This window comes from Lissotriton helveticus, chromosome 6 (genome assembly GCF_964261635.1).
Source record: "Lissotriton helveticus chromosome 6, aLisHel1.1, whole genome shotgun sequence".
Classification (NCBI taxonomy): Eukaryota; Metazoa; Chordata; class Amphibia; order Caudata; family Salamandridae; genus Lissotriton; species Lissotriton helveticus.
Window position 1 is genome coordinate 1546893051 of NC_136067.1, and position 23724 is coordinate 1546916774.

The window sequence follows — 23724 nt, forward strand, 5'->3', positions numbered from 1 at the left end:
GTAGCACCACATCTGCACCGGAGGCCAGTGAAACAGAGCTCACCAGCGCATCTGAGCGGGATCAGAGTATGCAGGAGGAATCCGTGCCTGAGACGTAGAGTACAGCATCATCTGATGCCAGCAGTCATGCATCCATGTTGTTAGCCACAGGAGATGGTGAGTCAGCGTCATCATCTACCACACAGCGGCCAGTGGCCAGCCTCCCATCCACTTCCTCTGGTGCTATCCGTGTCCGTAAGAGGGGACGAGTTTCATTCACACATGGCACCGCAGAGCCTGCACCTGTCTCCCCTCCTGCCCTCAGTGCAGAGTCAGTAGAGCTCCTGCGCCGGCTTTGTGTGGGCCAGACCGCCCTGCTCAATGCCTTCAGTGACCATGACAAGAAATTAGGCGAGGTGGTTGCATACATGGAGGGTATACACTCTGACGTGGGTGGGTCACACCGTACAGTCCAGGCTTTGTCATCCGCAGTGACGTCTGCCCTTCAACAGGCACATGCTCCCATTCCTGCTCAGGTGCATTTGTCCACCCCCCAGTCAGTGGCCACATCAGGTGCAAGCGACAACCGTTCGCATGCGTCACTAACACGATACAGCACAAGGAGCACACAGCAAACACAACCCAAATGGTCCCGCCCACAGAAGAGCAGAGCCAAACCAGAATGCAAGGACAAGAGCCCGTATGGGAAGGGCAAGGCCGAAAAAGCAATGAGGCTGGCATCAGGCTCCATGCCTCAGAGGCATCACCAGCAAAGGACTCTACTGTCCCTAAGACCTTCGCTCGGCGCTTTGATCAATTAACCTTGCTTTGTTAGTCAAGCTGGGGCAGAGGTGCGGGTTCCTTATATGCAGCAAGATGTCAGAGAGCTTGACTGCTAACCTGCTCGCAGGACAGAAGCGGAAGTGGTAACAACTTCCGGTGCGTGCTGCAGTCCGTCTTCCCTCCACAACAAACTGACAAAGTCAGCGGTGGACCGGGGAAGCGGAAAAGAACGGTAAGAAAGTGCCGATTAAAAGTTTAAAAAGACAGCAACACAGTGAACAGTGATTTAAAATTAAATAGAACAAGCCCTTCGCTCGGCGCTATGATCAATTAGCGCTACGAATGGCATCTACCTTGCTTTGTTAGTCAAGCTGGGGCAGAGGTGTGGGTTCCTTATATGCTGCAAGATGTCAGAGAGCTTGACTGCTAACCTGCTCGCAGGACAGAAGCGTAAGTGCTAACAACTTCCGGTGAGTGCTGCAGTCCGTCTTCCCTCCACAACAAACTGACAAAGTCAGCGGTGGACCGGGGAAGCGGAAAAGAACGGTAAGAAAGTGCCGATTACAAGTTTAAAAAGACAGCAACACAGTGAACAGTGATTTAAAATTAAATAGAACAAACCCTTCGCTCGGCGCTATGATCAGTTAGCGCTACGAATGGCATCTACCTTGCTTTGTTTGTCAAGCTGGGGCAGAGGTGCGGGTTCCTTATATGAAGCAAGATGTCAGAGAGCTTGACTGCTAACCTGCTCGCAGGACAGAAGCGGAAGTGGTAACAACTTCCGGTGCGTGCTGCAGTCCGTCTTCCCTCCACAACAAACTGACAAAGTCAGCGGTGGACCGGGGAAGCAGAAAAGACACACCCACACAGGTAAGAAAGTGCTGATTACAAGTTTAAAAAGATAGCAACACAGTGAACAGTGATTTAAAATTAAATAGAACAAGCCCTTCACTCGGCGCTATGATCAATTAGCGCTACGAATGGCATCTACCTTGCTTTGTTAGTCATTGCTGTACATCTCTACAGGCCATAGGACTATATTTCCGCCTTTGTCTGACCATCTTACCCCAATGTCTGGTCTCAATTTCATCTTGTTTATTAGACTTTCATATTCTGTCCTTTTATTGTGATTTTTCTTGATGAATTCTCTGCTGCTGAATAAAGATAGCTTTTTTAGATCCTTGATTACATTGTCAGAAAAGATGTCTAGTCCATGTTTGGGCAACAAGGGAATGAAGACCGATTTCGGACTGAATGGTGTGCGTATGCTTTCATATATGTCTATTTCAGATCTTGTTGCTGCATCCAATGTGGATATTTGGCTTAACAGTTCTTCACCTTCCAATGCTGTTAGGTCTTTCAGCAGACTCATATCCGCAACACATAGGGCCCCATTAGGATAGTGGGCAGAAAACCAACCTGACCACCATGGAGGTGGGAAACAACCGCCCGCCGGTACCGCGGACGAACCGGCGGTCAAATTAGGATCAACCGCCAAAAAAGACCGACCGCGGCGGTAGCGGGCGAACCAAAACATCCAAAAACTGACCGCGGCGGTCATAAATGCAGCGGAAACGACACTACCCGCTGCTAGCAAAGCGGAGACACCGCACGGGAAATTAGGATATCCCCGATGGTCCCGCTGTACGATCCGCTGTCTCCGACCGCCGCGGTCGCACACAGGAGTGAATGGCAGAGATAGCGGAAGAGCTGCAGCATAGCCACCGCAGCGGACGGTACATGAAAAACATGGCGGACGATGCCAAAACACCCCAACAATGCCAAACTTAGCACAAATCAAAGTAGCCACGCCCTCCAAATACATAATACACATACCAATAAAAAAACTAAAGCCAAATAAAAAAAAATACAATTCCCAGGACAACAGCCACAACACACCTGTCAGGAAAATCCCATTTGGACACACCCACTCAGATGAGTATAAAACCAGCCCCTTCACTGACCACAATCCTTTGCAATACTCCAGAAGAGAAGGCCATACACCACATCTGGCAGGAGAGGCAAAAGAACACAGCACACACAACACCACCACCACTACCACCATCACTACCACATCACACCAGCACCAACAATCCGCCAGCACACAACACACCTCACACATCAACACCACACCCACCACACATACCCCTGCACCGACAAACACATCAAACACCACGCACCATGGCAACACATAAAATGCCCAAATTCACAGAGAGTGAGTTGACAGTCATGGTAGATGAGATAGTGAGGGTGGAACCACAACTGTTTGGTAGCCTGATCCAACAAACTCCATTAGCCACAAAGACACAAATGTGGGAAAGGATAGTACAAAGGGTCAATGCAGTAGGGACCACTCCGCGATCCAAGAAGGAGATCATGAAGCGGTGGCATGATCTCAATAGGGTTGTCAAAGAGAGGAGGAGCAAGAACCGGGAGCTGGCTGACAGAACTGGCGGGTGCCCTCCCATTCCACCAAAAAAATTCACACTATGGGAGGAGAAGGTGCTTGCCATACTGCATCCTAAGAGTCTCACAGGAGTATCCGGGGGAGTGGAGGCTGGTAAGTACAAACAAATGGCAACCAACATACTGATATGTACTTTTTTGCACACCCCAAACACCATTGCATACTTCACCCTCACCTAACAGGTAGGTAGACATCTTCACTGTGAGACCTGTTTGGGGGAGGGATGCCAGCACTACTACTCTCACCATGCCCCCTGTCCCACACCTGAGCAGGATAGAGGCCTCCCCCACCCAGGAGCATGTATCAGCCATTGCATTGTTCACCCTCACCTGACAGGTAGGTAGCCATCTCCACTGGGAGGCCTGTTTGGGGAGGGATGCCTGCACTACTACTCCCACCATGCCCCCTGTCCCACACCCCAGCAGGATAGAGGCCATCCCCCACCCAGGAGCATGTGTCAGCCATTGCATTGTTCACCCTCACCTAACAGGTAGGTAGACATCTTCACTGGGAGGCCTGTTTGGGGGAGGGATGCCTGCACTACTACTCACACCATGCCCTCTGTCCCACACCCCAGCAGCATGGAGCACTCCCCCACCCAGGAGCATATGTTAGCCATTGCATTGCTCACCCTCACCTAACAGGTAGGTAGCCATCTTCACTGGGAGGCCTGTTTGGGGGAGGGATTCCTACACTACTATTCCCACCATGCCCCCTGTCCCACACCTGAGCAGGATAGAGGCCTCCCCCACCCAGGAGCATGTGTCAGTCATTGCATTGTTCACCCTCACCTAATAGGTAGGTAGCCATCTTGCTTGGGAGGCTTGTTTGGGGGAGGGCGGTCAGTACCACTACTCCCACCATGCCCCCTGTCACACACCTGAGCAGGATAGAGGCCTCCCCCACCCAGGAGCATGTGTCGGCCATTGCATTGTTCACCCTCACCTAACAGGTAGGTAGCCATCTAGGCCTGTTTGAGGGAGGGATGCCTGCAATACTACTCCCACCATGCCCCCTGTCCCACACCCCAGCAGAATAGAAGCCTCCCCCACCCAGGAGCATGTGTCAGCCATTGCACTGTTCACCCTCACCTAACAGGTAGGTAGCCATCTTGCTTGGGAGGCATGATTGGGGGAGGGCGATCAGTACCACTACTCCCACCATGCCTCCTGTCCCACACCTGAGCAGGATAGAGGCCTCCCCCACCCGGGAGCATGTGTCGGCCATTGCATTGTTCACCCTCACCTAAAAGGTAGGTAACCATCTAGGCCTGTTTGAGGGAGGGATGCCTGCACTACTACTCCCACCATGCCCCCTGTCCCACACTCCAGCAGGATAGAAGCCTCCCCCACCCAGGAGCATGTGTCAGCCATTGCATTGTTCACCATCACCTAACAGGTAAGTAGCCATCTTCACTGGGAGGCCTGTTTGGGGGAGGGATGCCTGCACTACTACTCCCACCATGCCCCCTGTCCCAAACCCCAGCAGGATAGAGGCCTCCCCCACTCAGGAGCATGTGTCAGCCATTGCATTGTTTACCCTCACCTAACAGGTAGGTAGCCATCTTCACTAGGAGGCCTGTTTGGGGGAGGGATGCCTGCACTACTACTCCCCCCATGCCCCCTGTCCCATACCCCAGTAGCATGGAGCACTCCCCCACCCAGGAGTACTTGGAAACCATTGCACTGTTCATCAAACAAACCTACAGGTAGTTAGCCATCTTGAATGGTCTGGCTGTTTGTGGGTGGGAGACCTGCATCACTACACACAGCAACAATTGCATGCAATGCATCGATACCTGACATATACGAGTAATAGATGTTCCTCAGCACCATGTAATTATGCACAGTATTGCACTTAATATTAATAGTGAAGATCTCTCAATTGTGTAGTGTACAGACAGTCGATGGCACGTAGCTGACAGAATACTTGCACAGTGCCCAACACTGACCATTACCCATCTAATCCACAGGTGATGAAGAACTCACTGCTGAGGACCACAACAACGACCAGCAGAGCCAATCTCCACCCCCGGTACATGGACTCTCGGATGTTGACTCCCAGGATAGTTTGGATGATGAGCCACAGGCTGGCACTTCTGGTGTGCCAGGGACCAGCATGTCCTAGTCCCCCATCCTCCCCATCACCACGTCTGCTGCAACAACAACAGCACAGCACACGCCTGCAGTCACGTCCTGGGCCTCCACCGCTGCCACCTCCGCCACCACCACCAATACCACCTGCAGCACCCTCCCTGTCCCAGGTGATGACCAGGCCACACCAACTACTGTGGAGGGCAGGGAGAGTGTGCGTGGACCCACAGTGGCGAGGCAACAGGTCCGTGGCAGCAGGGCAGGTGGGAGGGTCAGGGTCATCCCCAGACCTCAGGAGGTTTGCACACCATCCCTGGACCACTTCACCAGTCTTTGGTGCGTATGAACAGGTCAGGGACAAAGTGGCCGGTCTGATGAACTATTACGTGAGCTTATCCTGCTGATGAGGTGCATCGCCACACGCATTGGACAGATGGTGGACCTCATGGTCCAGCAAGTGGCATTACTGAGGGACAGGCCTGGGTCCCAAACAACACCTCCGCCCCCCTCTGTTGTGCTGCAGGATGACAGTGCACCATCTTCCCCTGCACCCACAGAGAAGGGTGAGTCCGAAGACGCCGCTGGCCATGCAGCAGGCTCCCCCACCAAAGAGATCAAGGGAGTGTCCAAAGAAGAGCCTGGGAGTCTCTGGAGGCAAAGCACCAGCCACACGCCAGTCACTGAGCCAGCCCTGATGGCAACCCTCTTCCCCACTGCATTGGCTGTTTGGACTGTCCTTCCCCACAGTGTCTTATGAATGGCACCTGTCTGTTGGACTGGGTCACCACATCCATGTGGTGTCTACTCTTGCATCTCATCTCCCATGACTGTCAACTCACTGATCCATCACCACTTTCATGTAAATATGTCCGCACCCCTCACATGTCAACTTTGTGAATAAAACACCTTACACATTTCAATTTGTGCAGTTTGGTCTTTGGTGCACTATCTACAGTGTTGTAAATGTCCATGATGTATCCAAAAGATGTACACTATGTAGTCCTGGAGAATTTCGAGGCACCTAGGGAGACACAACAGAACAACAGTCACTGGCATTAGTGTGGCATCACAGACATAACACTACACAAAACATCCACATAATTCCACAGGCAGACAACATAATGTGCAGCAAGTGTCACCAAACAGAGTTCTGTATATGTTCACATGTGAAATGTCACTGCCACATTTCTACACACATGTGAATCAACATGTGCCTGTCTGTAACATCCGCACCTAGCCCTTCACAACAACAGCAATCACACCCGACAATGTACAAGTCGTACCTCGTCATCCACCTTCAAATGAAGTAGCGGGTGATGAGCTGTTGACGTATGTCAGCTCCTTCCTCCTCTCCACTGTCCTCATCATTGGACTCAGGGTCCTGAACAGGCGGGGGTCTTGGGTCCTCACCATTGTCCAGGAGCAGGGTGAATGGCCATGTTGTGCAGCATACAGCATGCTACAACGATCTTGCAGACCTTCCCAGACGAGTATGACAGTGCACCCCTAGTCCTGTCAAGGCAGCAGAATCTTGACTTGAGCAGGCCAAAAGTCTGCTCAATGACACGTCAGGTCATGCCATGGGCCTCATTGTAACTGACGTCAGCCGGGGTCCTGGGATTCCGTAGTGGGCTTAGCAGCCATGGATGGCTGAGATATGCAGAGTCACCTGTGAATGACAAACACACATTGCAATGTTGCACAAGCGGAGGGCAGCAGGTTACACACACAGCACACCATATCACTAGGCATACTCACCCACAATCCAAGCACCCTCTGGAAGCAGATTTTGCATCACCCGGGGCACAATGCCGTTCCTCGGGATGTACGAATCATGGGCTGAGCCGGGGAATCTTGCACACACATGTGATATGGTCATGTCGGCAAGGCACACCACCTGCACATTGATTGAATGATAATGTTTACGATTTCTGAAAATGTGCTCACTCTCCTGTGGTGGCACCAGACCTACATGGGTGCAATCGATGGCAACAACAACATGCCGGAAGTTTTCAAGGGGATAGAAGTCACCCTTCACACCGGCCAATTCTGCTCCCCTAGGAAAATGTATCTATCGATCCTTATATAACATCATGGCTGCAAGAACATCCCTCAGCACCAGGCTGAACATGGGTTGTGACATCCCTGCAGCGCTGGCCACAGTCTCCTGGAAGGAACCAGTTGCAAAAAAGTGGAGGGCTGCCATCACTTTGTATGTGGGTGTGAATGCTGTTGGGTAGTGGCGATGAGACTGCAGGTGGGGCTCCAACAGATCACAAAGGGTCTTCAGTGTTGGTCAGACGAGGCATAATTTGCGAATAATCGCTATATCCTCCATGTCCTCCAGCACTGTCAGATGACGTATGAGATTAGGCCTCCTCCTGGTTGAGATAAATGGACAAATGTCACTGACAACCATCCTGAGATGGACACTGCACATACGTTTAAGGATGTGATGGAACAGCAAAGACTGCCATGAGAGATGCGTGGCACACCAGGTCACATGGGTGGACATTTGAGACACACCGAGGGCACACCTCTCCATTAACAATACACAAGTGCCACAAACAACACATTGGTCAATGTGAATGCACACATACTGAAACACACATTACACATGAGCACGCCTTGGACCGTACCATCCAACAACGTGTGTAAAATGACCATGACTGTCTCATACCCATCAGCTGTACCTGTCACACATCAATGCATCTATTTAACTTGGCACACATCCACAACCCAATGATCACAGTAGCTGTAAAACTGTCACTTGTGTGCATGAGCTGAAATGAAAGCACAAGTAAGTAACAACACCATACAGTGGGACAAGCATTGCCAAGGTCAGCACTGATACACAAAACATTGATTTCTTACACATTATTCACACCAGCTTAACACTGTGTAGCATCATCAACCATCAAATGCCTAAATGACATGGCAGGGACCACAGACCAATGTGCGTCACACATAACGTGCATCCACCTGTGGATTACATGTAATAATGGCATTGTGTGCCCAATTATGTGCCCTTAACCATGTTGCTGCTGTGTACTGATGCAGTGTTCACAATGGACATTGCCATTGCATGGGCCTCAAATCGCGGTAGCTACCGCCTGGCCCCGGCAGTGTGACACCAGCACCACCCCCTTCACAAGTGCACCAGCCATTGGCATGGAGATATGTGTAGATGGCGGTGGGCATGCTCCGCCACCCAAATCGTGGTAGCTACCACCTGGCCCCGGCGGTGTGACACCAGCACCACCCCCTTCACAAGTGTGCCAGCCATTTGCATGGAGATATGTGTAGATGGCGGTGGCAATGCTCCGCCACCCAAATCGCGGTAGCTACCGCCTGGCCCCGGCGGTGTGACACTGCCATGGAGCATTGCCTACAGCCAATGGGAGAGATGATCGCGGTGGGATGATGCATTTTTTAAAATCGCGGAAGGCGTGCTCCGCCACCGCGGAGGCGGACATTGGATGATTTTCAACGATGCACCATCGCAGTAGCGCACCCCGCACCCCTGCGGTGCATCACCGCCATGAAGCATTGCCTACAGCCAATGGGAGCGATGATCGCGGTGGCATGATGCATTTTTGAAAATCGCGGAAGGCGCGCTCCGCCACCGCGGAGGCGGACATTGGATGATTTTGAACGATGCACCATCGCAGTAGCGCACCCCGGACCCCAGCAGTGCATCACCGCAATGGAGCATTGCATACAGCCAATGGGAGCGATGATTGCGGTGGCATGATGCATTTTTAAAAATCGCGGAAGGCGTGCTCCGCCACCGCGGAGGCGGACATTGGATGATTTTGAACGATGCACCATCGTGGTAGTGCACCCCCGACCCCTGCGGCGCATCACCGCCATGGTATTTACAACAAGGGGTGGTGATGGACAGAGTCTCTGAATTAAGCAGAATACTCTCACCCAGTCAAGAGATCAGGGCTAGATCCAACACCGTTTTTTAGCTCATTGCACCATCCCAGTTTCAGAACCTGGCTGTATGCAAATTAGTCTGTCCCTGGCCCAGTGCATCATGGGAACAGGGCAGACCAGACTACAAAAGCCAATTCTTACACTGGGAAGGAAACAAGCTTCCGGGGACCGGTTTCTGGCATTTCAGCCGTCTTCGGCCCGGCTTGCTTGAATCCTGATGGTGCAATGAGCAAGGGACTCACATCTGAGTATACCCTTCCACGCTTAGGGTGGACAAAAATATTTACAACAAAGGGTGGTGATGGACAGAGTCTCTGAATTAAGCAGAATACTCTCACCCAGTCAAGAGATCACCGCCATGGAGCATTGCCTACAGCCAATGGGAGCGATGATCGCAGTGGCATGATGCATTTTTGAAAATCGCGGAAGGCGTGCTCCGCCACCGCGGAGGCGGACATTGGATGATTTTGAATGAGGCAGACCTAGACAACCAATTGTTGCAACTTTGCACCTTACAAACGGCCCCAGTGGGCTATAAATCTGTGGGAGGGAGCCTCACAATTCCACTGCTCACAGAGCCTGATACCTGGGACCCTCTCCTGCTGCTGCCTGGAACCCTCTCCTGCTGCTGCCTGAATTGCCTGCTGCCGCCTGGGACCCTCTCCTGCTGCTGCCTGGACCCTCTCCTGCTGCTGCCTGAAGTGCCTGCTGCCGCCTGGGACCCTCTCCTGCTGCTGCCTGGGACCCTCTCCTACTGCGGCCTGGGACCCTCTCCAGCTGCTGCCTGAAGTGCCTGCTGCCGCCTGTGACCCCTCACCACTCACTTCCACCACAGGTGTTCCAAGTCCACAGGGATGGCAGGGACAGAAAAGATCTGTGCCAGTCCATTCACAAGCGAGGAGCTAGAGGACTTGGTGGACGAGGTGCTGGCACAGTACCCAAGGCTGTATGGTGGCCCCAATGAAGTGATAAGTCATTGTAGAGGTAGCTGTAGGGCAGGTGGGGTGTCAGACATGTAGTTGTGCTGCTGCATGATATGCCTGAGGGTGTGGGGTTGTGTCATACACTGACAAACAAGCTGTCTCCAGGGCGAGGGAGTGTGTGTGTCCCAGTGTCACTGTATTACCTGCCTGCAGTAGTGTGTGTGAGTGGAGTGTGTTACATTATTAGCCATTAAGGGCCACAGGATGTTGGACATGTAGGTGCTAGGACAGGAATTGCTCGGGCGAATGTTTCTGTGTGCCACTGTTGTCCAACTCAGTGTTAACCCAGAGACTAGGCCCAGTGCATGCACACAGTGCTTCAAAACACACACACACAGGTATAACTGTGATGTATCTAGTGCGCAGACATGCATGGGATTGGTGATGTCTGCAAGCCACTGAGGGTGTTCAGTGCAGTCATCCTGCATGTGTGTGAGATCATCTGTGACCCTGTACGCCCTCATGAATGGATGCAATCACATCATTTTAGCCCATGCAGAGTGCCCTTGTGAGGTGTCCCCCAGTATGTGATGGTGGGAGATTACAATTGGTCATGAGTCGGTGTCTTGCTACTGTTTTGATAGATATTGGTACATGACACTGTGTCACTGATCATTTCCCTTTCTTCTCTCCCATACCTGCAGCTCAAGGTACACCAGCGTAAGGCCGTGTGGAGGGCCATTGCAGCAAAGGTGCGAGCCCTGGGGGTCTCCAACAGACAACGCACCCACTGCCACAAGAGGTGAGACGACATCAGTTGGCTGGCAAAAACTGTGGCTGAGATGACATTGGGCCTGCTACCACGCGCTGGGCGTTTGGCAGGGCGCAACATGAATCCACTGATGGTCCGCATATTGGCAGTGACTCATCCTGAGCTGGATGCACATCTGAAGGAGCATCGGCAACAAGGCTGGGGTGAGTATTTGGGGAGGGTGACTGTGGCTGGGAGCGGATGCATGTGTACAGGGCATGTGGCAGCGGGGGACCATGTGATGTTCGTGTGGTGGTGCTGTGTTGTGTCATGTGAGTAGCTGCTGGGATGTGTGCCAGTATCAGGCATTGTGCAAAAATGAATTCCACAAAACAATGACGAAATGCACACCAACATTTATCCTCTTTGATACTTGTACTTATGTCCATTCGTTGGATTATTCATACTTTTGCGTGCGGCCCGAATGCTGTGGTTGTGCCTTGCAACCAGGGTTAATTCATCTCTCAAGAATGGAGCGTATTTAACGCTCCTAGACGGACGCACAGCGGGTTCAATTTAAACAAACAATAACTCTGTTTAATTCCAAATAAATCTGTGTGTTTATTTGTCTTCATTCATCCAATGTTCAAAATACTTCAAGTGTGAGTGAACAATCACATATGTGACACTCAAATGCTTATTTCGCTTTACATATGCTGCAGTTTGCCAATGGCCTTTTCTTCCTGCAGCACGGCGGACACATTTAAAAAACATCCTTAATCCAATGCATTTCGGGCGCATTCTCCGCCCTTCGTCAGGGATTTAACTGCAAGTATTAAAAATAACATCATTACCTCGTGAAACACAATATTGTAATTCTCAGTGCATTAAAAAACGTTACCCATGTCTATAAAACGCGAGTCCTTATTGAACGGTTTCCCTCTATTTGTACATAGCATTGAATTGACCACAATGTTTCTCGCCCACCCTCAGAAGTTACTCCATCTATAACTACCACCCAAATCGTTCCCCTCATTCTATGTTCTAACAAGACCCCTTCATCTGTTCTTCCTACGTACTCACTTCGTTTGTATTTTCAACGCATCCCGCCATATTCCTTTTCCTCCTTGCTTCCACAGTCATCTAAGACTTCTAACTTCCCTTTCTCGCTTTTTATGACCATCATTGCGTGTTCCACCCAGCATATCCTCCAATCATTAAACCCCGTCTTTTCACCAAACTACAATGCCCATCATGCCCCCCCACTATTGAAAAATCTCTGTTAGTCACAATGCATTCAATCGTACTGCTGATGTTCAAAAGTTGACAAGTCTTATTCCCCGCCCTCCCTCAAGTATGTGATACACATTCAATCCGAATTTCAGCGCATGACTAGATCAAAGCATAACGTTCAAATGATAACAACTATCGTGATGTTAATCTAACGGATCGTTCACGGGTATTTCATGTCCTTTAAAACAATTGCTGATTTTCAACCAGATGTACATATGTCTCCTATGTGATTGTCCTTAATTCTTGCTGATCCATGAGTGGGTGCAACATGCCAGGTAGGCAAAACTGAATCAATTCCACAAAACAATGACGAAATGCACACCAACATTTATCCTCTTTGATACTTGTACTTATGTCCATTCGTTGGATTATTCATACTTTTGCGTGCGGCCCGAATGCTGTGGTTGTGCCTTGCAACCAGGGTTAATTCATCTCTCAAGAATGGAGCGTATTTAACGCTCCTAGACGGACGCACAGCGGGTTCAATTTAAACAAACAATAACTCTGTTTAATTCCAAATAAATCTGTGTGTTTATTTGTCTTCATTCATCCAATGTTCAAAATACTTCAAGTGTGAGTGAACAATCACATATGTGACACTCAAATGCTTATTTCGCTTTACATATGCTGCAGTTTGCCAATGGCCTTTTCTTCCTGCAGCACGGCGGACACATTTAAAAAACATTCTTAATCCAATGCATTTCGGGCGCATTCTCCGCCCTTCGTTAGGGATTTAACTGCAAGTATTAAAAATAACATCATTACCTCGTGAAACACAATATTGTAATTCTCAGTGCATTAAAAAACGTTACCCATGTCTATAAAACGCGAGTCCTTATTGAACGGTTTCCCTCTATTTGTACATAGCATTGAATTGACCACAATGTTTCTCGCCCACCCTCAGAAGTTACTCCATCTATAACTACCACCCAAATCGTTCCCCTCATTCTATGTTCTAACAAGACCCCTTCATCTGTTCTTCCTACGTACTCACTTCGTTTGTATTTTCAACGCATCCCGCCATATTCCTTTTCCTCCTTGCTTCCACAGTCATCTAAGACTTCTAACTTCCCTTTCTCGCTTTTTATGACCATCATTGCGTGTTCCACCCAGCATATCCTCCAATCATTAAACCCCGTCTTTTCACCAAACTACAATGCCCATCATGCCCCCCCACTATTGAAAAATCTCTGTTAGTCACAATGCATTAAATCGTACTGCTGATGTTCAAAAGTTGACAAGTCTTATTCCCCGCCCTCCCTCAAGTATGTGATACACGTTCAATCTGAATTTCAGCGCATGACTAGATCAAAGCATAACGTTCAAATGATAACAACTATCGTGATGTTAATCTAACGGATCGTTCACGGGTATTTCATGTCCTTTAAAACAATTGCTGATTTTCAACCAGATGTCCATATGTCTCCTATGTGATTGTCCTTAATTCTTGCTGATCCATGAGTGGGTGCAACATGCCAGGTAGGCAAAACTGAATCAATTCCACCAACATTTATCCTCTTTGATACTTGTACTTATGTCCATTCGTTGGATTATTCATACTTTTGCGTGCGGCCCGAATGCTGTGGTTGTGCCTTGCAGAGATGAATTAACCCTGGTTGCAAGGCACAACCACAGCATTCGGGCCGCACGCAAAAGTATGAATAATCCAACGAATGGACATAAGTACAAGTATCAAAGAGGATAAATGTTGGTGTGCATTTCGTCATTGTTTTGTGAAATTGATTCAGTTTTGCCTACCTGGCATGTTGCACCCACTCATGGATCAGCAAGAATTAAGGACAATCACATAGGAGACATATGGACATCTGGTTGAAAATCAGCAATTGTTTTAAAGGACATGAAATACCCGTGAACGATCCGTTAGATTAACATCACGATAGTTGTTATCATTTGAACGTTATGCTTTGATCTAGTCATGCGCTGAAATTCGGATTGAACGTGTATCACATACTTGAGGGAGGGCGGGGAATAAGACTTGTCAACTTTTGAACATCAGCAGTACGATTGAATGCATTGTGACTAACAGAGATTTTTCAATAGTGGGGGTGCATGATGGGCATTGTAGTTTGGTGAAAAGACGGGGTTTAATGATTGGAGGATATGCTGGGTGGAACACGCAATGATGGTCATAAAAAGCGAGAAAGGGAAGTTAGAAGTCTTAGATGACTGTGGAAGCAAGGAGGAAAAGGAATATGGCGGGATGCGTTGAAAATACAAACGAAGTGAGTACGTAGGAAGAACAGATGAAGGGGTCTTGTTAGAACATAGAATGAGGGGAACGATTTGGGTGGTAGTTATAGATGGAGTAACTTCTGAGGGTGGGCGAGAAACATTGTGGTCAATTCAATGCTATGTACAAATAGAGGGAAACCGTTCAATAAGGACTCGCGTTTTATAGACATGGGTAACGTTTTTTAATGCACTGAGAATTACAATATTGTGTTTCACGAGGTAATGATGTTATTTTTAATACTTGCAGTTAAATCCCTGACGAAGGGCGGAGAATGCGCCCGAAATGCATTGGATTAAGGATGTTTTTTAAATGTGCCCGCCGTGCTGCAGGAAGAAAAGGCCATTGGCAAACTGCAGCATATGTAAAGCGAAATAAGCATTTGAGTGTCACATATGTGATTGTTCACTCACACTTGAAGTATTTTGAACATTGGATGAATGAAGACAAATAAACACACAGATTTATTTGGAATTAAACAGAGTTATTGTTTGTTTAAATTGAACCTGCTGTGCGTCCGTCTAGGAGCGTTAAATATGCTCCATTCTTGACAGATGAATTGTGCAAAAATGCCCATACAAAGGTGGCCCTCCCTGCTGTTCTTTCTCATTGCCAGATGTGTTAAGATCCACATGGTACTTCAGCATTGGTATAGTGTGGGGAATCTATTAGGGGGTGAACAGCAGGGTCCACTATCTGAGTGTGAGTGCATGTATGCCTACTTTGCATGCACCATGATCGTTGAGGCCCACACATCTGTCAACAAGATGCCCCGAGTACCAGATGGTGCTTGGTATGGCCTACTTGGCATTGTGTCCTGTCATGTCCTAATGGGTGTGTGTGTTGTCCCCTCCTGTTACCTGAAGGTATGTCTGTAGTAATGAGTGTTGTCCACACATCAGGCCCCTATGTGTGTGCAGTGCAAGTTGTGTGTCTGGTACACTTAATCCATTGGCAGGGTGTTGTGCTGTGTGGCCTCAACATGGCTCAGTCATGGCAGATATCCAGGGTTACAGGCACTGTTGTGGTCCACGTAGTGTGGTGCTGCTATGTGATTGCAGGGTATGGTGGTCACCATGTCGATTTGGGCATCTCCTGTACTGCATTGATTGGATTGCTTTGTCCAGATAATGAGACTAACACAACCCTGTCTCTGATTCTCATGCAGATTCAACTGTGGACAGGGAGGAATGGGACCCGGAAACCAGTGGTGGCGAAAGTAGCACCACATCTGCACCGGAGGCCAGTGAAACAGAGCTCACCAGCGCATCTGAGGGGGACCGGAGTATGCAGGAGGAATCCGTGCCTGAGACGTAGAGTACAGCATCATCTGATGCCAGGGGTGATGCATCCATGTTGTTAGGCACAGGGGATGGTGAATCAGCGTCATCATCTACCACACAGTGGCCAGCATCCCATCCACTTCCTCTGGTGCTGCCTGTGTCCGTAAGAGGGGACGAGTCACATTCACACATGGCACCGCAGAGCCTGCACCTGTCCCCCCTGCTACCCTCAGTGCAGAGTCAGTAGAGCTCCTGCGCCAGCTTTGTGTGGGCCAGACCGCCCTGCTCAATGCCTTCAGTGACCATAACAAGAAGTTAGGCGAGGTGGTTGCATACATGGAGGATATACACTCTGACGTGGGTGGGTTACACCGTACGGTCCAGGCTTTGTCATCCGCAGTGACGTCTGGCCTTCAACAGGCACATGCTCTCATTCCTGCTCAGGTGCATTTGTTCACCCCCCAGTCAGTGGCCACATCAGGTGCAAGTGACAACGGTTCGCATGCGTCACTAACATGATACAGCACAAGGAGCACACAGCAAACACAACCCAAATGGTCCCGCTAACAGAAGAGCATAGCCAAACCAGAATGCAAGGACAAGAGCCCGTCAGGGAAGGGCAAGGCCGAAAAAACAATGAGGCTGGCATCAGGCTCCCATGCCTCAGAGGCATCACCAGCAAAGCAGTCTACTGTCCCTAAGACTTCATGCAGAGCTAGGCGTGCAGTGTCTATGCCCACTGAGGAGGTGTTGTTTGGCAAGGGTACACCTAGGAGGGGCACAGGGCCACATCCCCCCACCACATCAACTCCAATTCCAAGCCCAGTGAAGCAGGTGGAGGAAGGCACTGTAGGTGGGACACCTGGCAAGGAGGCAAATGAGGGCACTGTAGGTGGGACACCTGGCAAGGAGGCAAAGGAGGGCACTGTAGGTGGGACACCTGGCAAACATGCAAAGGAGGGCACTGTAGGTGGGACACCTGGCACACAGGCAAAGGTGGGCACTGTAGGTGGGACACCTGGCACACAGGCAAAGGAGGGCACTGTGGCTGGGACACCTGGCATACATGCAAAGGAGGGCACTGTAGGTGGGACACCTGGCAAACATGCAAAGGAGGGCACTGTAGGTAGGACACCTGGCACACAGACAAAGGAGAGCACTGTAGGTGGGACACCGGGCAAACAGGGAAGGTGGTCCAGAGGCGTGGCCAGACAAAGTATTCCGCTGGATCCAGCACATCACCAGAGGGAGTGCCCGTGTCTGCACCTGATGCGGAACAGTTGGTGTGTGTGCCTGTAGTGTCATCACCAGTTCCCATTAACTCCAAGACAGGGAAGCCATTTTGTATTCCCAAAAAGTGGAAGGGCACCCCTCCAACCTCTCCCACCCACACTGTGTCACAGGTCTGCATGACTCCACCTCCACGTGCCACTATGCCACCTGGTCCAAACAGCCCTCCAGCTTGCAATACCACAGATAGGCCGACATCACCTGGGTCTCTGTCTACCCAGTCAAGTTGTCCTGCTGTCCCCGACACACAGCCAGCTCCAAGTCCGCCTGACAGCCAGATGTGAATTGCAGTCCCTGTCATACACCTATCTCTCATACAGGTGTGCTAGTCCTGGCCATTGTTTGCCACCTGGGGGTGTTGTTGGCCATGGAAGGCTACAAACACTCACACTGTGCAGCTACTCATGTCCTGACTCTGCACTTCTCCCTGGCCACTGGCCTTACTGCTCTGCCCTTGCCTGTGTAGCTTCTCATGTCCTGACTCTGCACTTCTCTCTGGCAACTGACCTTGTCACTCACTGCAGCTCTGTCCTTGCCTGTGCAGCTTCTCATGTCCTGACTCTGCACTTCTCCCTGGCCACTGGCCTTACTGCTCTGCCCTTGCCTGTGCAGCTTCTCATGTACTTGATGTGCGCCCTGAAGTTAACACTGGCCCTGTTGCTCTGCTGTGTTGGACTCTTCCCTGTGCCATGGACACTGGCCCTGTTGCTCTGCTGTGTTGTGCTCTTCCCTGTGCAGCCTCTCATGTACTTGCTGTGCCACCTGACATGGGCACTGGCCCTGCTACTCTGCTGTGTTGTGCTCTCCCCTGTGCCATGGACACTGGCCCTGCTGCTCTGCTGTGTTTTGCTCTCCCCTGTGCCATGGATACTGGCCCTGCTGCTCTGCTGTGTTGTGCTCTCCCCTGTACCATGTACACTGGCCTTCCTGTTTGGAGTTTGCCAGTGCAGATTGTATTGCATACTAGCTTACCCGTTGCGCGTTGCTGCGATCTCCGAAGAAAGAAAATTCAAGGAAACTCGTTATGATAACATTCAAGTTACATTGTGTCATTTTTATTTAAACTTATTCATTTTAATATGGAAAACATTTCAAAGTGTTGTTTTAATTCTATTTATTTTTTCGAGTGCTTGTGGATACACGATTTTTTGTTTTTCCGTCTGGTGCGTACATCAGTATTCGAAAGATTATGAGGGCCCAGGGGGGCCGATATTTAAACACTTTTTATGCCAGAAACCTTCGCGGGAGTGTACTCAACAACTTTCTAAAGTTTCCTGCCGAACGGATGAATGCTGTTTTAATTCTATTTATTTATTCGAGTGCTTGTGGATACACGATTTTTTGTTTTTCCGTCTTGTGCGTACATCAGTATTCGAAAGATTACGAGGGCCCTGGGGGGGGGGCATTATTTTAAAAAATGTTATGCCAGAAACCTTCGCGTGAGTGTACTCAACAACTTCTCAAAGTTTCATGGCGATCGGATGAATGGTGTTTTAATTCTATTTATTTATTCGAGTGCTTGTGGATACACGATTTGTTGTTTTTCTGTCTGGTGCATACATCAGTATTCGAAAGATTATGAGGGCCCTGGGGGGGCTGATATTTTAAAAAAATTATGCCGGAAACCTTCGCGGGAGTGTACTCAACAACTTCCCAAAGTTTCATGGCGATCGGATGAATGGTGTAGTAATGCATAAAGGACAAACAGACAGACAGACAGACATACATTTGTTTTTATATATATAGATGAACAGCATTTTGTGCCTTGCTCTTGTCTAGTGTTGTTCTACTGTCACATCTGTGCAATGTGTCAATAAAGACAGTTACTCATGTTGTCAGTTTTGTCAGTGTCCTTGCTGATTAAAGTTCGTTTGGTGTGTGCATTTTGTTGCCTGTGCCCCATGCTCTATGTGTGACTTCAACATTGCCAAGCTGTTTGCCAGCATCATATTTTTAGATAGGGGTGACAGAGTCTTCAGTCCATTCAGACACTGATACTTGTGTTATCTGTGTTGCCTCTTTTTCCTGTCATGCAGTTCTCTTTTTGGTGGTTGCTATTGTTGGCTAAGTTGTTACCGTGTCAGCTTGGGGTACACTGCGAGCACAGGGTGTGATGGTATGCACATGTTTGCATGCAGGCTGGGCAAGGTCATGATGTATGTGTGTTATTCCTGTATTTGTGCCCAGCTGTGTATGTGTATGGTCATTTTATGTTGTGGAGAAGCGTGGCTCAGTGGTTAGAGGCGACAGACCCGGAAGCTGAGATCGACCGTGGACCAGGGTTCGATTCCCCGCCTCGGCGGATCTCGGGCTCAAAAAATTCCACGGACTCGACAATTCTCGCTCCGGTGCCTACTCGAATCACGGGGTCACACTCTGCAACTCTGGGCAATAGCTTGCTTAATCTCCACTACGGCCCCTCGCGGCGGGATGCCTGGCTTTCACCTTGTGGACACCCTGCTGGGGTTTCTCACAGGGGAATACCAGGACGGGTTCCCTAAGCAAGCGCCAGGATGCCCTTTGGGTGACAGGTTTGCGCTATATAAGTACACCTACATTTACATGTTGGCCCTTAGTTATGGTTCCCCTGGACTACATGAGATGTGTGGTCTTGGGTGGTGAAGAGGTGTGCAGTGTGAAGGGTGTGACTTTGTAGTGGGTGTGGATGTGTGTGTGCCCCTGGATTGTGATGGCCACACATGTCACCCAGGAGTCATGTGCCTGTTGTTTGGATTGTCCTGCCCTGTGTAAATGATTGTATGCAGTTGTGTGAGTTGTCTGTTGTGCACTGTGCAGTGTGTTGGTGTGTCCATGCAGTTCTGTGTTACTGTTCCTTGTTGTTTTTGTCAATTATGGGTGTGCAATGTGTGTGACTTGCACATCAGTTTTGTGTTTGTTTGATGATCAACGTGTCTTGGGTGTGTTTGTGTAGACCCTGTGGCCCTGCTGCTCCTCACTGGCATTGTGTTTGTTATGCATTGCAGGCACATGGTGCCTTTTAGCCTCCTGCATGGCATGGTGTGTGTGGTGCACTGCCATCTCCTATGTGTGCCACTTGTGCCTAGCCATTGTAGGTCTGCACTCCATCTATTTGTCTATGGGACACCACTTAAATGTCTACTACTGACATGCTAGTCAGTTGACTTGGATGTCAGCTATCCCCTTGGTTTACATGTGTATGTGCCTCCACATCACTTCATTTGTGAGACTGTGCCTTGTGTTGCAGTTCTTAGGCCTAGAGTGTTGTTCCACTCTGGACATTGCCCCAATGGTTTATGTGTGATGTTCTTATGCTATTTGTCAGTGAGGATTGTTCATGAGCACTTCAGCTGTGTGTGCTGCCCAGTGATCTGGTGAAGATGGTTGTGCTCTTGTATCCCAGAGTGGTGCATCCTGTTGTTGTTGTGTTGGATGTATGTGTGTTGGATGTAGTATTGCTTCACTTCATGTGTGTGCTGTTGTATTTGTGCTATGCTGATTTGTGGTGTGTGTGTTGAGGTTGTATCAGTCATGTCTGTTTGTAGCTGTTGTGCTTGGTGTGCACAGACTGCTTGTTGTGCATACAGTGCTGTGTGTATGTGGGCTTGGCATTGACTTATGTGCATCCCCTGATGTCCTGTGTTGTTTGTTGATTTTTGCTTTCATGTGCATGTGTGGTTGGTTTGATGTGGCAGTGTGGTTCTGTGCAGGTGCCCTTCTTGTGTGATTTGTGTTATGTTGTGTGTGTTTTGTTCTTGAGTGATGATGTTGTGCACTCATGTTGTGTTTGTGCTCACATTGCCCTTCCACAGTTTGGCTGACAGGGTATGTGGTTTCTGATGTGGGTCTGTGTGTGTTCCTGTGATGTTTGTGTGTTGTTTTTGGGCAGGCATATGTTCAGGATTCCCTGTGTGTGTGTTCTGTTTGTACCTACACCCAGGGTGTGTGTTTGTTTGTGTGTATTTGTGCTGGGAAGTATTGTCAGCCTTCAGTGTGATTAGCACTGGTGGTGTGTGTTCCTTGTCAGCCACTCCTGCAGTGGCTGTCTCCCGGGTTGTTTGTTGTGTGGTGCAGGGTGTGTATTGTGCTTGCTCGTTGCTGTGCTTGTTGTTTGTTGATGTGCATGGGGTGCACAGGATGGGCACCTGGCCTGTGACTTGATGGAGTGTGTTACTGTGTGGTTGTTGGTGGTGTGTCCATGTGGTCTTTGAGCCCTGCCCATGCCTTGGAGTGGCCCTGCCTTCTGCATTGTGCGCATGTTTTGACCGCGGCTGTGACGTGAGCAGGAACGGAACGTTGCTGCTAGTTCGCAGTCGACGTGTGTCCCGGATGCAGAGGGGTGACTACGTGGCAGGTGGGTCATGTGTGGGTGCCCTCGTGGATGGGTTGTGACCCCCAGCAGGGTGTCTGTAGTTGAATTGGACCCTGTGTCGGCCTGTGTGTTGTGTGTTGTTTTTGTGTAGTTGCGTACCTGCGGCGGCGTCTGCGGCGGCCCATTTGATGATAGTGCTGTAGCAGGTACATCACTGGATGCATATGTAGGGCTGGGTCCATGGCGTTCATGACCGGGTCTCTGCTATCGCGCTCCGCTGTCGAGTTTCCGCTGTGTCAGGTTGGGCGGCATCTCCGCTGTGGTGCGTCTGCCTGTTTGGGCCATCTTAATTTGTGGAGCGGGGCGGACGTCATTCCGCATGGCGGTGAGTCTCCATTGGCTCCCACCGCCGCGGTGGCAGGCGCACTTTGATGGCGGTGCGCGTCGCTCCGCGGTGGATGGGAATTGACCTATGTTTTGCTATACTAATGTGGGGGACGTGAGTGCCGCTGCTCGCGGGTGCAAAAAAGTGTTTTTCCTCCCCGCCAGCACCGCGGTAGTGCCACCGCCCGACATCCTAATGGGCCCCATAGTGTCCCCGGCTGTGTATGTTCTGTCTCATATTCTTTTTCATTCCTGGTCACAATAAAAAAAAAAATTGGTAGTTTTAACTTGTGTACGTATTGATACACATCTACTCTAGTCTATGTATAATCAAAATTGGTGTCTGTACAGTAAGTTAGTCCTAGCGATAAAATTCTTTGCTCTTCAGAATTCAGCTCCATATTTGATAGATTGATTACTGTGTTATCTGTGTCCATGTTTGTCATTATCTCAGTCTGTATGTTGTTTTTGAAGTTTTTTGTGCTGTGTTTTCCCCATCTTCTGTCATTCTTTCGCCTTCTCTTTGACTTTATGTCGTGTTTTTTGGCTGTTCTGGGCGCACCGGTCGTGGTCGTAAGCTCATCATACGTTCCATCCGTAAAAAAACAAACTCTTGGACTGGGGTCGGTGCTTTGCGACTTGGATTGCCACTCCCTGTACCTTCCGGATCAGACTCTACTTCGGAGCTCCATTCGGATTCACTTTGTTCTGTTGGTCTCCCTTGATTACAAGTAGTTACTGACAGTTGTTGGCGCCTAATATTTTCGAATTTCTTGGAGAAGGTGAATATTATACCGTTGAGATAGTCATTTCTGTTTCTTTGGAATGTTACCGCTTTTCTGTCTTTTATTATTTGCTCGTACTTCGTCACCATTGTTTGTATGTCATTCAGGATTTTTCTGACGTCCTCCTGATTGTCTAATGTTTGCAATGCTTTACAGATTTCATTGATCCTGGCCAGGATTTTTTCTATGTCACTGGTTGCAAATGTTATAAGTATATTAAACATGTTTTGCAATGATTGCGCGCTGTTGTCAACCCACTTTTGCAGCATTTCGGGATCCGGGTTCTCGTACTTTGGTGCTACGAGAATCCTTAGTCCTCTTGGGATTCACCTCACGTCAAGATAGGTTTTGAGGCATTTGCATTCCCACCACTTTGAGACTTTGTTTTTACGTAGTTTCTCCAATTCTTTTGTGAGTTTCTTGAGGTTACTATGTGCCGGTTCTGTACTTGGATCTTTGTTTTTGGAGGCTATGGATGCAGTCGTGTCCACATCACTAAAGATATCACATGCCGCCTCTTCCCGCTCCTTTACCCAATCCTCGGTCATAATCGTAATGTCGAAACGCGAATCTGATTCTTATCGAGAAGTTGAAACTGGGATGAAATATATATATTATATATATATATAGAGAGAGCGAGAGATATTGGATTCTATCAACATAACAAAATGCTCATTAGTATGATTAAATTCTGCCTAGAAAACAACTTTTTCTTGTTCCAACAGCAAGTTTATCAGCAGACAAGAGGGGTGTCAATGGGGATTAGCTTTTCCCCCACTTATGCCTGCCTCCATATAGGGTGGTGGGAGGAAATGATCCTATGCAAAAACCCTGAAAAACCATGCAGTTAAATGGATAAGGTACATAAATCACCTTTTTGTGATTTGGCGAGGCAGTAGACATAGTGCAATTGAGTTTGTTATGAACATCAACAATAATGATATAAATTTGCACTTAACTCATAACATCAGTGAATCCTCAGTTTGTTTCTTAGATGTGGAAGTATTATTGCCAATAACCAATTAGAGACCAAGCTACACCGCAAACCAACGGCGGGCAAAAATATCTTGCATGCATCCAGCTTCCACCCTAAGCATACCATACATAGTATACCATATGGGGAAATCTTAGGGTGCGAAGGATATGCAGCAGAGGTAATGATTTGATCAGTTCACAAGCAGGACGCAAGGCACGTTTCCTAGCCAGAGG